The 14889-nt window shown below is 34.9% G+C and overlaps 1 protein-coding gene and 1 long non-coding RNA gene across 2 annotated transcripts in view; both read left to right on the forward strand.

The window, feature by feature from the left end:
- Positions 1 to 14889, forward strand: part of LOC133519218 (cell adhesion molecule Dscam2) — a 245798-nt gene that overhangs the window by 53228 nt on the left and 177681 nt on the right. The window lies entirely within an intron of this gene.
- Positions 9419 to 12341, forward strand: LOC133519222 (uncharacterized). Its single transcript, XR_009799601.1, has 2 exons — positions 9419 to 10570; positions 10642 to 12341. It is a non-coding gene; the product is annotated as an uncharacterized LOC133519222 (long non-coding RNA).

Consider the following 14889-nt stretch of genomic DNA (forward strand, 5'->3'; position numbering starts at 1 on the left):
GATACTTTACTTCCTTATTTGTGTTACTATATTGTGATTTTTCTGTTAGCAAAATCTAACTTCGTTATTTACTATCTTTCTATGGTATTAGTTTGATATTTTATAAAGCCAGATCACTGTTTGGACTAACAGTTTGTCCATCTAAGCGGTTTCTCCCTAACGGTGCCAAACTGAAGCCGTTTAGAAGTCTTTAGCTCCAAGTTGAGAGGACTTGGCGTCTCTTCTTTACCAACATAAGAGGCGAGCATACTCTCCCTAGTCTCAAAGTCCAGCTGTTAGATGAATGTGAGGGCATCACGTGCGTGCCATTGGGAGTAATCCCTACTCACTGAAGTCTGCAGTAATTGAGGCTAGGTCTCTTATTAAATATATTTATATATTTCGGTGCTCTGGTTCGTGCTTGTGCTGGTTGCAGGGAAAACTTCTGTCGTGATTGATACCAAACACAAACAAAGTCTTAGTCATGGCAGCGTTTCCCATGTGGCTAGTGCGGGTGTGGGCTAGGATGCCGATGTTTTTATATACATGCTAGGGCGGTCTATTCTCATCCACCGTGCCCACGTGGCGATGAGGAGGGGGCCAATCACACAGACACTAGGGTTTGCTATACCTCGGTTTTGTCGGCCGAATGCTTACAGCTTAGACTTAGGGATACACTTGTGTATGTTCCAAACCACTAGATCAATGGTAAGTACGATCTGTGATCTGGACATACTAGACTAGGGACTAAGGGTAGGAATAGGGTAGAGTCACACACACTGTTATAGGGTCTCTCTTAGGTTTGGTCTAGAGATTTGATTAGTTGGTGTATATTTCTCTTCTAAAGGTTCTAATGACGTGAAGCTATGGTTTTATATCTTGTACTAATATTGAGTGGAATACTGGTAAAGGAGTCCAATTACCTAAATCTTCCAGACTGTTACTTATCCTGAGTGGAAAATTGAAGGTTACCTGTGAAATCTTATATCTATTTATTTTCATTTCTGGGTTTTTTTGTGTAGAGACGAAGTACTGAGTATTGCAAACAGGTGCTAAGGTAAATTCAATTCTTAAATATCAAGTTGGGTTTAGGAACACAGGCTATTCTGGAATTAAGGAATGGTTTGTTTTAGAGACCCTTTGGCAGGCGAGCGCAGTCCATTGGAATCTTTGAGTGGAATAATGCTCACCTTGATATTTCGATCTCATAAAGTACAATAATGAGCTAAACTTGTACTTCGTTTATACATTTGAAAGGCCTGGGAATTCAGCCTTCCTTTAGCTATGGGGACTGGGTAATAGCTTAGTAGCCTTAGTTTTTGGATATGAAAAAGATAGGTAAATGGTGTCTGACGAATACTTATCGCTTCTTTTCGTCAGCCCCTAGGTTTGCATAGGTTTCGAAGCGTTGGTCATAGCCCGTCTGGCTAATAGGGTAAGAGTAGGTGGCCCGATTGATATTGCTAATCGGAGTAAGAGTCTTCAGACCTGCATCTAGCATTAGAGGCAGCACGTGTGATATATTCATTCCTCGTTTAGAAGATGATAGGATTGATAGGTAATAATATTTAATCTGATTATAATAGTGTGTAAATGGGCTTATCCCAGGAGTGCTGCTTCAATGTTACCCCGAAGACTTAATAGGAGTAGCAGGATTATACCAAAAATATTTTTATATTTTATATCATCATATAATTTTTATATTTATATCATCATATACGCTGCAATACTATCTCTATATTTATTTTATACGTTTCTAATGAATTAATAAAAATATATTTTACATTAAAAATCACATTGACGTTTCTGTAACTTAAGGCTACACCCGACGCCAACGACTCGCGCGAATGGGCGGAGCCTATACCCTTAACCGGGACATTGCTATAAACTTTTAGTTTATTATACCTATATTTCCTTTTTACTCATAAGGTGTCATGTTTAATATAAAAATGGTTCAGAGTAACTTGGTTTTACGGTGTTTCGCAGTAGTTGGAATCTTAACATAATATCCTTTAAATAATTTCTCATCAACATATTAGGTATATTATTATAGTACAGGAAATATCAGATCTTTAACATCTAGGTAATAAACAATTAGGTAAAATCAAAGTCCAAGATTTAGTTGTTACTCATTAAAGAATCTAGGGTTCCGCGGTTCACTTCGAGGGGTCCTAACCTTTAACTAGACGATCACTTGGCAAAATTATTGTTGGGGTAAAATTATGAGGGTAGAATTTAAGGGTGGTATCAATTTTAAAGGTGGGGTAGATTGGGGGGTAGGTAGGGGAAGGTACAGTGTTAAACTAATCCTAATCCTGGAAAAAAAAAAGCAAAAATTGAAAATTGGATAGACAACGTTAGAAAATAACATTATTTTCTAAGAAGAATATTATGCCCGTTTTGTTTTGTAAAATCATACACATTTTTTTAGGTTTTTAAATCATCATACAATTTTGAATCAGGTGCTACTTTGCGGAAATCCATACTCATTAAAACAAAAAATATTACTTTGTTAATCCGCAAAAAGATAACGTGCTAGTATCAGTTCTAACCCGTTATACTTACTTGCGTATTTTTATATGAAATTAATCTTTCCACCCTCGCAGTGCAAAAATAAATACGCAAATAAATATAACAACGCACCACCAAAAGTACAAAACTCGATACGTGTTTTGCCTCTCTACGAGGCATCCTCAGGAGATGCTGGAGATGTTGACGGTCTGACGCCCGACAACTGAACCCCTATTCAGTTGTCGGGCATAATACGCAAGCAAGTATAACGGGTTAGCACTGATTGACTAGCACACGTTATCTTTTTGCGGATTAGCAAATTAATGTTTTTGTTTTTTTTTTCAGCTGTGAGGCAATTTTTATGTTTTGAAAAATATTTGTTTGAGTACATATATCATAATATTTTCAGAAAGACTGACAATTCAATTCTAGGATAAAGGATGTGATAGTACAAATATTAATTATTGAAGTTCCTAAGCCAGAGCTTTGGTTAACTTTTGACTATTAGATTGTTATGTCTATTTTTTTTGTCTTTATAAAAATAAGATAATTATATTTATGCTGAGAACATGTCTCTTATTATTTCACTTATTTTCCAAGGTGAAGAATATTATGTTTGTTTTTATTTATATTTATATTATGAGACATTGTTTATTTTATTGTTATGCATGCGAAAAAACTTGTTTGAATACGTAATTTTGTCAGAAAGACTGATATATAACTTATGCGATGTAAAAGAAGATTGATCAATGTGATAGTAAAACATAAGGTAAATAAGTATGAACAATGTTAAAAGGTGATCCTTTTTTCCTGACTAATTCCGTGATTAAGACTGATATGAAAGATTTTAGTAACAAATTTACTTTATTATGACATTTTATTGAATAAATAACACATCTAATATCCTTTTACTTTTATTTAGTACTTTCTTCATAATTATTAAGCTATAAAACTAATGTCGAATATGATTCTATCTGCAAACTGTGTCAAAATTATAATTATGCAGATTTATACAGAATAATTATGTAACCAAAAATAAAATAAAAAAAACGGCGCGTCAAAACTATGTTATATAATTTAAAAAATAATCAGAATAAATGACTTAAATTTGATAACCTAATTCACACATAGAACATTTTATAGTGAGTCGGGCACTTTCTTTACGAAGTATAATATTCTAAGTCCCAGATAGACCTACATACGTAGATTTTATAGCAAATTATAACCAAGTATAATGTTCTAAGTCCCTGATAGACCTGCTTACGTAGTTTTTAAAGAAAATTGTAACCAACTATAAGATTCTAAGTGGTAGATAGAACAGTATACACAACTGTGAGCAAAGAGTTATAACTTAATCCAGTGGACTATCTGCATTTTCTCGAAAACTACCATTAAATTGAGTTATATGAAAATGAAACAAGCAATATAATAAAATAATAACCAAGTGTGCCAAATTTCACGTTATTATCTATAAAACGGAAAAAAATATAAGGATTCTACTTCTGTTTTGCTCTCCTGTAAAGTTGTCATTTCTCAATTAGAATCATATACGTTGTTGTCGTCGCATAGTATCTGACTTATCTGACACACTTCTTTCTAAACGTCCTTATAGCAACAGATTTCGTGCTTTGAGCCTTTCATGAGTCTAAGCGAATGACAGCCCAACAAGCAAAAAAGTCTCAGATTGCGCACTTTATAAGAGTGGTGAGCTTATAGCGCTCTTATTATTGTTTTGGAATAACAATCGCTCTTATATGAGTCTTAGACAAGCTAGAACAGACTTTAGTAAGGTCAGTCTTATTACCTCGTCTTATATATGTTTATAAGAGCATTTCATAATGCTATTATAAGCCTCTTGCTCCTACAATAACATTTACAAAGTCTCATTGATCTTGAGAGTGCCTGGTCTTATATCCCCATTCTCTAAGTTCATTTGATTTTATATTAGACTTTCTAAATGCCATTGTAAGAATGCAAGACTAATATCAGCATAGCATAATACTATTATAAGCCTCTTGCTCCTACAATAACATTTACGAAGTCTCATTGATCTTGAGAGTACCTGGTCTTATATCCCCATTCTCTAAGTTCATTTGATTTTATATTAGACTTTCTAAATGCTATTGTAAGAATGTAAGGCTAATATCAGCATAGCATAAGGACACTGTAAGTACGTACTTTTTTGATCTTATTTAAAGCTATAATAAGATCAACAGCGGCACTTTAGTAAGATATTGGAGTGATATAGGATCAGGATACTAAATCACACAAGACAAGATCAATATAAGATGATTTGATCTTAAATCGATTTTGGGAATCCATAAATTTAACCATTTCGCATCACCAATCTTGTCACTTAAATAAAAAGACATTTAGTTTATTAGTATGTGTCTAGTAATCAAGTAAGGATAAACAAATATATTAAGGGTTTTACTAAGTAAAGCAAGAAACCCTAATTAATTCAACATGGCCATATCATTTGTATTCAGAATGCCAAAGTTAGTGTAAATAATCTTAAAATACTCTAATAGTGCGCTAAAAACCACCGTTGTGCGTGAAAAAACCACCTACAGCAATGGCTCCCTATCAATACAAATAAATAAATAAAATAATTATAAGAGGATACAAATACCCATATTTGATCAGGCGCATGAAGTTTGAAGCGTAAAACAGGGTTTACTTTACAGTAAATAATATTTTCCCATGTGAATACTTACCGTAAAACATGAACACACACAATGATAACGAGCACGTTATTATATTTAAACATAATTCATAAACAGTTTGATAAATATTTACACTTTTTTTTTTGTCACGCTGCAGTTAATTTTATTCGTACACTTATACTTTATAAATAGAATGTTTCAACTCTGTGTGATCTTCCAAAAAATCAAAATAAGTTTATTTAGGCTTACAAGATACTTATGTAAAAGCGATATTAGCCTGAGGTAGCTTAAATTAGTTTTGGGAAGATTACTGTAAACGCAAACAGCATTAAATTAGACTGATATTAGAACGATATTAAAATAAATACGCTTATAATTTGTGCCCAAATCCGGGCTTATACGATGATATAAAATCAATATAAGAGCGAAAAAATTGTAGTCTTGAGACTGTTGTAAGCGTGTTTTTGCTAGTTGGGAGGCAAACATACGCGCTCACTGTCGCCATATTCGCAAGATCTGTCCCTCACCGTGATAGAAACATATTCAATTTTTTTTTCTTCCTCGCGTTGTCTCGGCATTTTGCCACGGCTCAAGGGAGCCTGGGGTCCGCTTGACAACTAATCCCAAGATTTGGCGTAGGCACTAGTTTTTACGAAAGCGACTGCCATCTGACCTCCCAACCCAGAGGGTAAACTAGGCCTTGTTGGGATTAGTCCGGTTTCCTCACGATGTTTTCCTTCACCGAAAAGCAACTGGTAAATATCAAATAATATTTCGTACATAAGTTCCGAAAAACTCATTGGTACGAGCCGGGTTTGAACCCGCGACCTCCGGATTGCAAGTCGCACGCTCTTACCGCTAGGCCACGAGCGCTTGATAGAAACATATTCAATTATTAATATTTTGTGGTGCTGATTGTACTTAATTCTGTCACAGGATTGTCACGAAAGAAGAGGTAATCAAGCTAATGTTTCTTATTAGAACCTGCAAGTACTTGGACGAAAATTCTACAAACAAATATGATACAAATTCAATACGATTATCAATGTATGCCACTCAATTTGGTTGAAGTTAACTAGGTTTCGAACTTCGATTCAGAAAATGCTCATTCAAAACGTGTACATAGGCATTGAAGTTAAGACTACATGTACAGGTAACAGGTAACACAGGATATAACAAAAAGAGTAAGGATCTGTTTAAGAGCATATTGGGAATCGTGTTCAGATTAGGAAAAAGTGGACGAAAAATTTTTTATGAGGAGGGTTGGCTTGGCCGACTTGGACGACCTGCCCCATAGAAAAAAAGCCCGCGTCAAAAGGTAGATACTCGAAAAAAGAAAAATAAAGATATATTAAAGTATTTAGTGCCTAAAATACCTATACAAGGAACTCCGAAACAGCCTTAGAGTTTGCTTCAGTTGGAGGTTTCGTAACTCACGAACCTGCACGTTTTGTAATGCTCCCCGCGGACTTCGCACCGACGAAGCAATTTGGATAAAAAAGGAATCTTCGACTGTTGGTAGAGATAACACAAACGTTATGGTAAAGAGATTAGGATAGGTGCGGTGCGCCTTTGTTGGAACTTTACAAAGCTGTTTTATACGTAGAAAGCAAAATATTTTTACACGTACTTTAGAAAGCAAAAAAAAATTCTTGAATTTTGGACAAGTGTTTTTTGTTTTTGGTTTGTCTTGTGTGTTGTAACTGTATTTTTTCTACGTAGATTATAATTTTGAAACGTAAAATCATGCAATTTTTAATTTTTATTGCACACTTTTATTTAGCTTCACTTTGTATACACGTTGTTTTTATTCAATTCGGTTAAATTCGGGGTATGGCTAAGTACATTTAAGGAAACTAAACGGCATAGTTAATTTAAAATACATACATATATATACATGTATTTTTAAATTATATTATATATATATATATTACATATAAGTAATTTTATGCTGTTATGTACAGTGTGTTGTGACAGAGGCATTATATTTAACACCAAACAATTGAAAACTATGACATACCATTGTCATTTCGAACTTCGATCGTCCGAGATAGTACTTTGCGTTTAGTAGCAATAATTATTGTTTAGAATACAGACATAAGGAATATACAAACTCGTTTTACTAAACACTAAGCAATGTTTGGTGGATTTAAATATAACGTCCGTGTTACAAAAACGCTACATATAACTTTTTTTTAAATAATTTTTTTTTAATGTAGGTACCTACTTAGCCATACCCCGAAATTAACGGGGTTAAAAAAAAAAACACCGTGTACGAATAAAGTTTTTTTATTAAGTAAAAAAATAACTCTGTCATACAGGTGGTTGAAACAGTATTAAAGTATTATTTAGTAGTTAGTACCTTCGTTTTACTTAATGACTGTTTTACACTTACATTTATTTCTAAGCTTTGTGACTACGCTTGACGTCTCGCCACTTTAGTAGAGACAGTTTAAAGTAAAATGTAGATTTTTAAGGAATATGTATGTGAAGGATCTAGACATAAAAGGAAACTATAATTGATGGAATATGAAGATATATATTTGTCTGAAGATTAAGTACCGATACAATTTAGACCGTTTAGTAGGAAAGTCGAAAATAATGTGACCGCATCACGCACAGGAACAAAAGCAGTTTATATTATTCAAACGTTTAAACTTGTTCCACGCGCGTTTATGCGGTCACATATTAAACAAGATTATTTCAGTTTACGAAGAAATTCTAACAATTACTCCAGATATAAAACAACAGAAGTATGGATACAGCAACATAGTAGTTACTAGTTACGTATAAACAACCTAATGCATATCAAGCTTTCATATCCCACAATGCTAAAGTACTTGTATAATGTCATTACAGTGCTGCTTTAAACCCGTCTCCGTTCCTGCCGTGAGCCTGACCGCCATTTTGCGAGCTGCGCATCCAAAATTAAAACATAATGTAATAACACTACAGTTTGCCAGGCAAATACACTGAAACCCTTTTCTATATAAACGCATCGCTCTATATATGAAATAGGGATGTGCTTAAGAGGCCGACTTAATTTTATTGACGTATAGTTGGATACATAAATTATTTGACTTACCTACTTGAGAGTTAATAGTAAAGTTTAATTTTTTTTGGATGTTATGGTAAAACTGGCGCTAAAAATTAACTATTACGATTTTTTTTGTAAAACCTAGTTTTTGCAAAAGTTACTTGTCATTTTTTGAAGTATGTTTAGACTACGCGTCATAATGGCATCATCGCCATCAAAATTAAAGGCGCTTTGCATTAAATTACAATAAGATGTTTTTATTTTTATTCGTATTAACTCTCAGAGGCGAAATCCAGAAAAGTTTATATGACATTTTAGTGTATAAATGTGATCAGGAATACACTGTTAAAAGCTTTCGGTTTCCTCATGTTACACCGTGGTATAGGTATTTAGATGCACTTTATCTTAGCGTCTAAAGTTGACTTTATTAAGGTTGAGAGTAGTTGAAGTACATATATAAGTATATTGTTATTTTATAGTTCTTCATTTTTGCATAAGTTCTACTTCAGTTTCCTTGATAACTCCTGCAATATTGCATGCACTTGCTATTAAAAAGGATATAACAAACATTTATATAGCGTTTAAAACATCTATGTAACGCTGCGGCAGTAAAACACATTGTAACCAATGGTGAACGTTTTTTAGTCGTTGCAGCACAGTAACTTTCAATAGACAAAGGAAACAGTCATACATTCAACTAAACATACATTAGAAAAAAAATGAATTTCGCGGTAACATCTGCGGACCTCAAGCTGTTGGCACTATATTCAGAAGTAGCTTAGATAACGCTTTCTATAGTGGGGTCGTTATAGGACAATACCAATATTTTTCTCATTAAAGCATGAGACTTGGCACACTTGTTACTAAGGTGGACCAGAGTCGAAAACGCCCGGGAGGCAGAGGGAGACACCCCTCTAGGGGGGAGGGGGAGGGGGTGAAGTTTTCCTACGCCGCGCGCACTGTTGGTCGTTATAACTACTAAACTATAGCTACTAGGGCAAGTGTGGTATCATTTTCGGATAAATAAAAGATGGTCAATCATTTTCTAAAACAAAAAAAACACCTTTACATAGAAAAAAATTGAAATACGGCCCAAAATCTAAAATCTTTTGAGTAAAAAAAATCTTTCAAGGTCAATAAATTTTTAATGATTACCGATATCGGATTTAAAAAAATATATTTAAAAAGGCGCATTAATACAGATTCCAAAAATATAAGTAACATTGCAAATATTTAAGAAAAAAATTGTTTAAAAAAATATAGAACACCGCGCGGCAGAGTCGTAAAAAATTCTTAGCCAATTATGAACATCAAAAACGAGTTTTATAGGTTGCTAGTGTCCTGTAAGCTGTAACTAATAAGCATGGAGTTTTCATTAGATATAGTATATCATCATATCAGCTCATATATGTCCCCACCGAGGGGCTCGAGCCTACCCTGCATTAGGGTGATCGGGCCTTAGTCGATCACGCGAGCCCAGTGCGGGTTGGTCGACTTCACACACAAGCTTCGAGTTTCCTCGCAGCCGTGTGCAGGTTTCCTCACGATGTTTTCCTTCACCGTAAGAGCGTCGAATAAACGTACATATGAAATCGAGATTCGAAAACACATTGGTATGCGGCCAGGATTCGAACCACGACCTCCCATGCACAGGAGGTAGCGGTCTTAAGCATTACGCCACCGACGCTCTCTATATATAGTATATAGCTCAATTTTAATAATTATTTGATAGAAGACATTTTTTATCGTGTGTATAAGCATATTTAAACTTATGGCTCAGCTGGGCACGATTTCAAGTGACCCAAAATCTATAAAGAAATTAAACAAACAGTATAGAATTTTACTTAAAAATGTTTATTATTTACAGGGGTCGTACAAAAAGTGCGGATGACGTCAAACCACTTATAGGATGATTTCAAATAGTATTATTTCAAATAGTATTTTTGATTTTCATAAACAATTATCACTTATCATTTATAGTGAGTATACCTCTTTATTAAACGATATCGCCACTTGAAATGAGTAAGGTACGTTTTTGACTGACACATTGTCAATCAGATGAACAATAAATTGACTTCGTTATTGTTTAGCTATTGTATCTTCACGATTATATTTAGCTAAAATTTATATTTACTAATGTACAATAAGAAAAAGCTCTAAAATGTCATCTTTACTCGAATATTGTGGCAATCCCACAGACTTGTTCTAACTAATAGAGCAGCTTTCATCGGGATTTTAACGGGAAAGGAAAAAAAAGTGCAATAGATGCATGGAACGCATTTCCCAATGCCACAGAAGGGTTTCTGGCAGCATATGAGGGGAGTACTAGCGAGGCGTTTACAGTAATCGAAAAGTTTGTCGTCATTTTATATGACAGGTAATAAGCACTTTTTAAAACTAGCAATACAATAAAATAGTCTAGTAACTAATTTTATTGTTTTGTTTTAGAGCCACTTCATTTACAACCGTAAACGAAGCCCGAAAGCACCTATTCTCGAAAAAAGACCGCCAATTGGAGAATATACCTCCGACGAAAGCTGCTCTATACCAGCATTTCCTGCGGGCAGTGTTCCAAGCAGTCCATGTATGGGGTCAGATGTCACCGAATCAAAATCTTCCCTGTCCATCTAACTGGGGATGGAGAAAAGTCAGTGAAAGCTGGCAACCTACATGGACAGACTTGCCCGTAGCTGCAGATGCATGCCTGGAAATGATCCGGTGCAGATGCAAAAAGAGGTGCGGCGGCTCGAGGTGCCGGTGCTTTCAGCGGCAACTTAAGTGCACGGAGCTTTGCGATTGTGGGGGACAATGTAAATAATCAGGGGTCGGACAAAAAGTGCGGATGACGTAAAAATGACGTAATCTTGCACACAGGATGATGTTTGAGTTTGTATTTAAACTTCCGTGTGACATGTAGTAACAAAGTAGTATTAATGAAGTAACAAAATAATCGTAAATAAATCCATGGAATTAATAATACAGGTGGTAGGGTGATGTAGTGAATAAAATAAATTTCACGAAACTTGTTACCATAAGGTATAATTATTTGAAATTAGTTAGAACAAGTCTGTGGGATTGCCACAATATTCGAGTAAAGATGACATTTTAGAGCTTTTTCTTATTGTACATTAGTAAATATAAATTTTAGCTAAATATAATCGTGAAGATACAATAGCTAAACAATAACGAAGTCAATTTATTGTTCATCTGATTGACAATGTGTCAGTCAAAAACGTACCTTACTCATTTCAAGTGGCGATATCGTTTAATAAAGAGGTATACTCACTATAAATGATAAGTGATAATTGTTTATGAAAATCAAAAATACTATTTGAAATAATACTATTTGAAATCATCCTATAAGTGGTTTGACGTCATCCGCACTTTTTGTACGACCCCTGTAAATAATAAACATTTTTAAGTAAAATTCTATACTGTTTGTTTAATTTCTTTATAGATTTTGGGTCACTTGAAATCGTGCCCAGCTGAGCCATAAGTTTAAATATGCTTATACACACGATAAAAAATGTCTTCTATCAAATAATTATTAAAATTGAGCTATATACTATATATAGAGAGCGTCGGTGGCGTAATGCTTAAGACCGCTACCTCCTGTGCATGGGAGGTCGTGGTTCGAATCCTGGCCGCATACCAATGTGTTTTCGAATCTCGATTTCATATGTACGTTTATTCGACGCTCTTACGGTGAAGGAAAACATCGTGAGGAAACCTGCACACGGCTGCGAGGAAACTCGAAGCTTGTGTGTGAAGTCGACCAACCCGCACTGGGCTCGCGTGATCGACTAAGGCCCGATCACCCTAATGCAGGGTAGGCTCGAGCCCCTCGGTGGGGACATATATGAGCTGATATGATGATATACTATATCTAATGAAAACTCCATGCTTATTAGTTACAGCTTACAGGACACTAGCAACCTATAAAACTCGTTTTTGATGTTCATAATTGGCTAAGAATTTTTTACGACTCTGCCGCGCGGTGTTCTATATTTTTTTAAACAATTTTTTTCTTAAATATTTGCAATGTTACTTATATTTTTGGAATCTGTATTAATGCGCCTTTTTAAATATATTTTTTTTAATCCGATATCGGTAATCATTAAAAATTTATTGACCTTGAAAGATTTTTTTTACTCAAAAGATTTTAGATTTTGGGCCGTATTTCAACTTTTTTCTATGTAAAGGTGTTTTTTTTGTTTTAGAAAATGATTGACCATCTTTTATTTATCCGAAAATGATACCACACTTGCCCTAGTAGCTATAGTTTAGTAGTTATAACGACCAACAGTGCGCGCGGCGTAGGAAAACTTCACCCCCTCCCCCTCCCCCCTAGAGGGGTGTCTCCCTCTGCCTCCCGGGCGTTTTCGACTCTGGTCCACCTTAGTAACAAGTGTGCCAAGTCTCATGCTTTAATGAGAAAAATATTGGTTCCCATACATTGAGTGCACCTAAAAACCCCACTACTATTCCTGATTCGATCTAAAAACGAGAGCCTATAAATTCGGCTTTACAAATTCGTCGCATAATATATATTCGGCTATTTTGGACTTTAGTGCAGGACAACAGTTCGCTGCACACAATCGTCGTGGCGAGTTATGACGGCCCCGTCACGCGCGCTATCTGAATTATACTAGGTGGGACGTTACGGCTGGCTGTTATTTTAGTGCCCGTTTAATTATAACTCCGTAGTGCTATTTCCTATTTCAGTTTATAATTATTATATTACATATTTTCATATTGTAGACAGTAAAATTTTAAGTGGGACTGAGGATTTCACATTATATAGACATGTACAATTGAGCATTCGCGTAGTATTTAAAATACATTTAATGTATGTTTTTTTGTATAACATATTTTTACACAAATACAAACAATAAATAAAACAACTGGGTTTTTTTAGTTACTCCACTTGTTATATGACTTGTTGTATTTAATTAATACATTGATGACCGCCTGCCTATGAAGCCGATGGTCCCGGGTTCGAATCTGAGGGCATTTATTTGTGTGATGAACACAGATATTTGTAAGAACAAACAGGAGAGTTATGGGTGTTTTCCATGTACATATAGTATGTATTTATCTATGTAAGTATGTATATCGTCGCCTAGGGACAAGCTTTGCTTAGTTTGGGGCTAGGTGGATCGATTTTTTTAACTATTTATTTACTCTCGTCGATTATAAATTAAAACATCGTGGCAAAAATCCCAGTATCTGCATTATTATCGCGGGGATAGCATACTTTATATGAAATACGGTTCCGTATATTTCAAGCTAGACAGGTACCGGTTCCGTAAAATCTTGTTTTGTTTCCCTTCATGCATATTCAGGGAATTATCGGCTTGTGTGCTATCGTGTCAGTGTGTGTTGAGGAATGGCCGTTTCTCAGAGTGTGTAACGATGTGTACTGTGGGATTTACTTGTAGCAAAGAGAATTGAGTATAGAGGCGTATTGTCAAAGTGAATTTTGTAGTCAACTAAATTTACTGCCATCTTTCGACATAGGACTAAAACTTTTAGAATGAGAAAAGCTATCATAGGCTATTTAACCCACGTCCTTTCACTGATATGTATTATCATATCAAATGGTGTCGCTATCTACTCGAATATAGACCAAAGGTATATCACCATCTATTCGAGCATATTTTTATCTTGATTTTTGGCGGCACTTTTCTAAGGACTTATTTATCGTATACGGAGTTATATATAGAGGGTGACCTTAGCCATTGGACAAACCCTGAAATCCCACGTCGGGTTACTTCTCAGGAAAGCTCTGACGTTAATATTTTTTTTAATTAGAACAAAAGATAAAAAAAATATTTTTACGAACAAAAGTTATTTGCAATAATCGACAACAAAAAGAAACACACTGTGTTAATCTTTGGCAGTGTCTTTGACAATTTGTTCGAAATATTTGATAATGATGACATTTTTTTAAAGTCAGAAGCTTATTAGAGTCATAAATAAAAAAGATAATCAAAAAGGTTGAAGAAGGTTCCATACTATTCTTAAACTAGACGCAGGTTTAAGTGCTGTGAAAAAATTCTGAAAGAAGAATACCAATAAATTAACCAGTAGTACCTCCTTCCGTCTAATAGCAATCGCACAATATTTAAAGATTAAAAATAATTAAAAATATATTTTCGGTCGCTCGTCGCCTTTCGTCTGACGCCCGCCATGACTTTTTGCTCATTCTTTTCAAATCAATTGGTAACCAAAACTTATTTAAGGATCTCTGGGCTTTTTGCAAAATTCGTACTTTAGCTAGTATTGCTGGGCATTTTCCGCAAATCGACAATGATTGTGTCTATTTTGCATCCTATATTAACTTATTAAGGATCGAGATCAAAAACCAAAATGTCTAATGGCATGAAGTTATCAAAATTTAGCAGATGCTATCAGACGTGGGTCACTCCGCATTTATCTACGTACAAAATCTTGTGCCAATTTACTTGTAAGAGTAAGGGCACCACGCGAGAACGTGACGCCTAAATGTATCTCCAGATAACTAAGGAGATATTACTCAAATTCTTCCGTTACACCTATCTATCTGGCAGATGTATCTGGTGAACAAATCTACCTCTAAACACCATAAGAGATATTTAAGTAATTCCTGTAACAGCACCCTGTGCCGACTGACATGCGAAATTTCCATACGAATGACTATGAAGAAATTTGTTC

The sequence above is a fragment of the Cydia pomonella genome, chromosome 6 (genome assembly GCF_033807575.1).
Source record: "Cydia pomonella isolate Wapato2018A chromosome 6, ilCydPomo1, whole genome shotgun sequence".
NCBI classification, from domain to species: domain Eukaryota; kingdom Metazoa; phylum Arthropoda; class Insecta; order Lepidoptera; family Tortricidae; genus Cydia; species Cydia pomonella.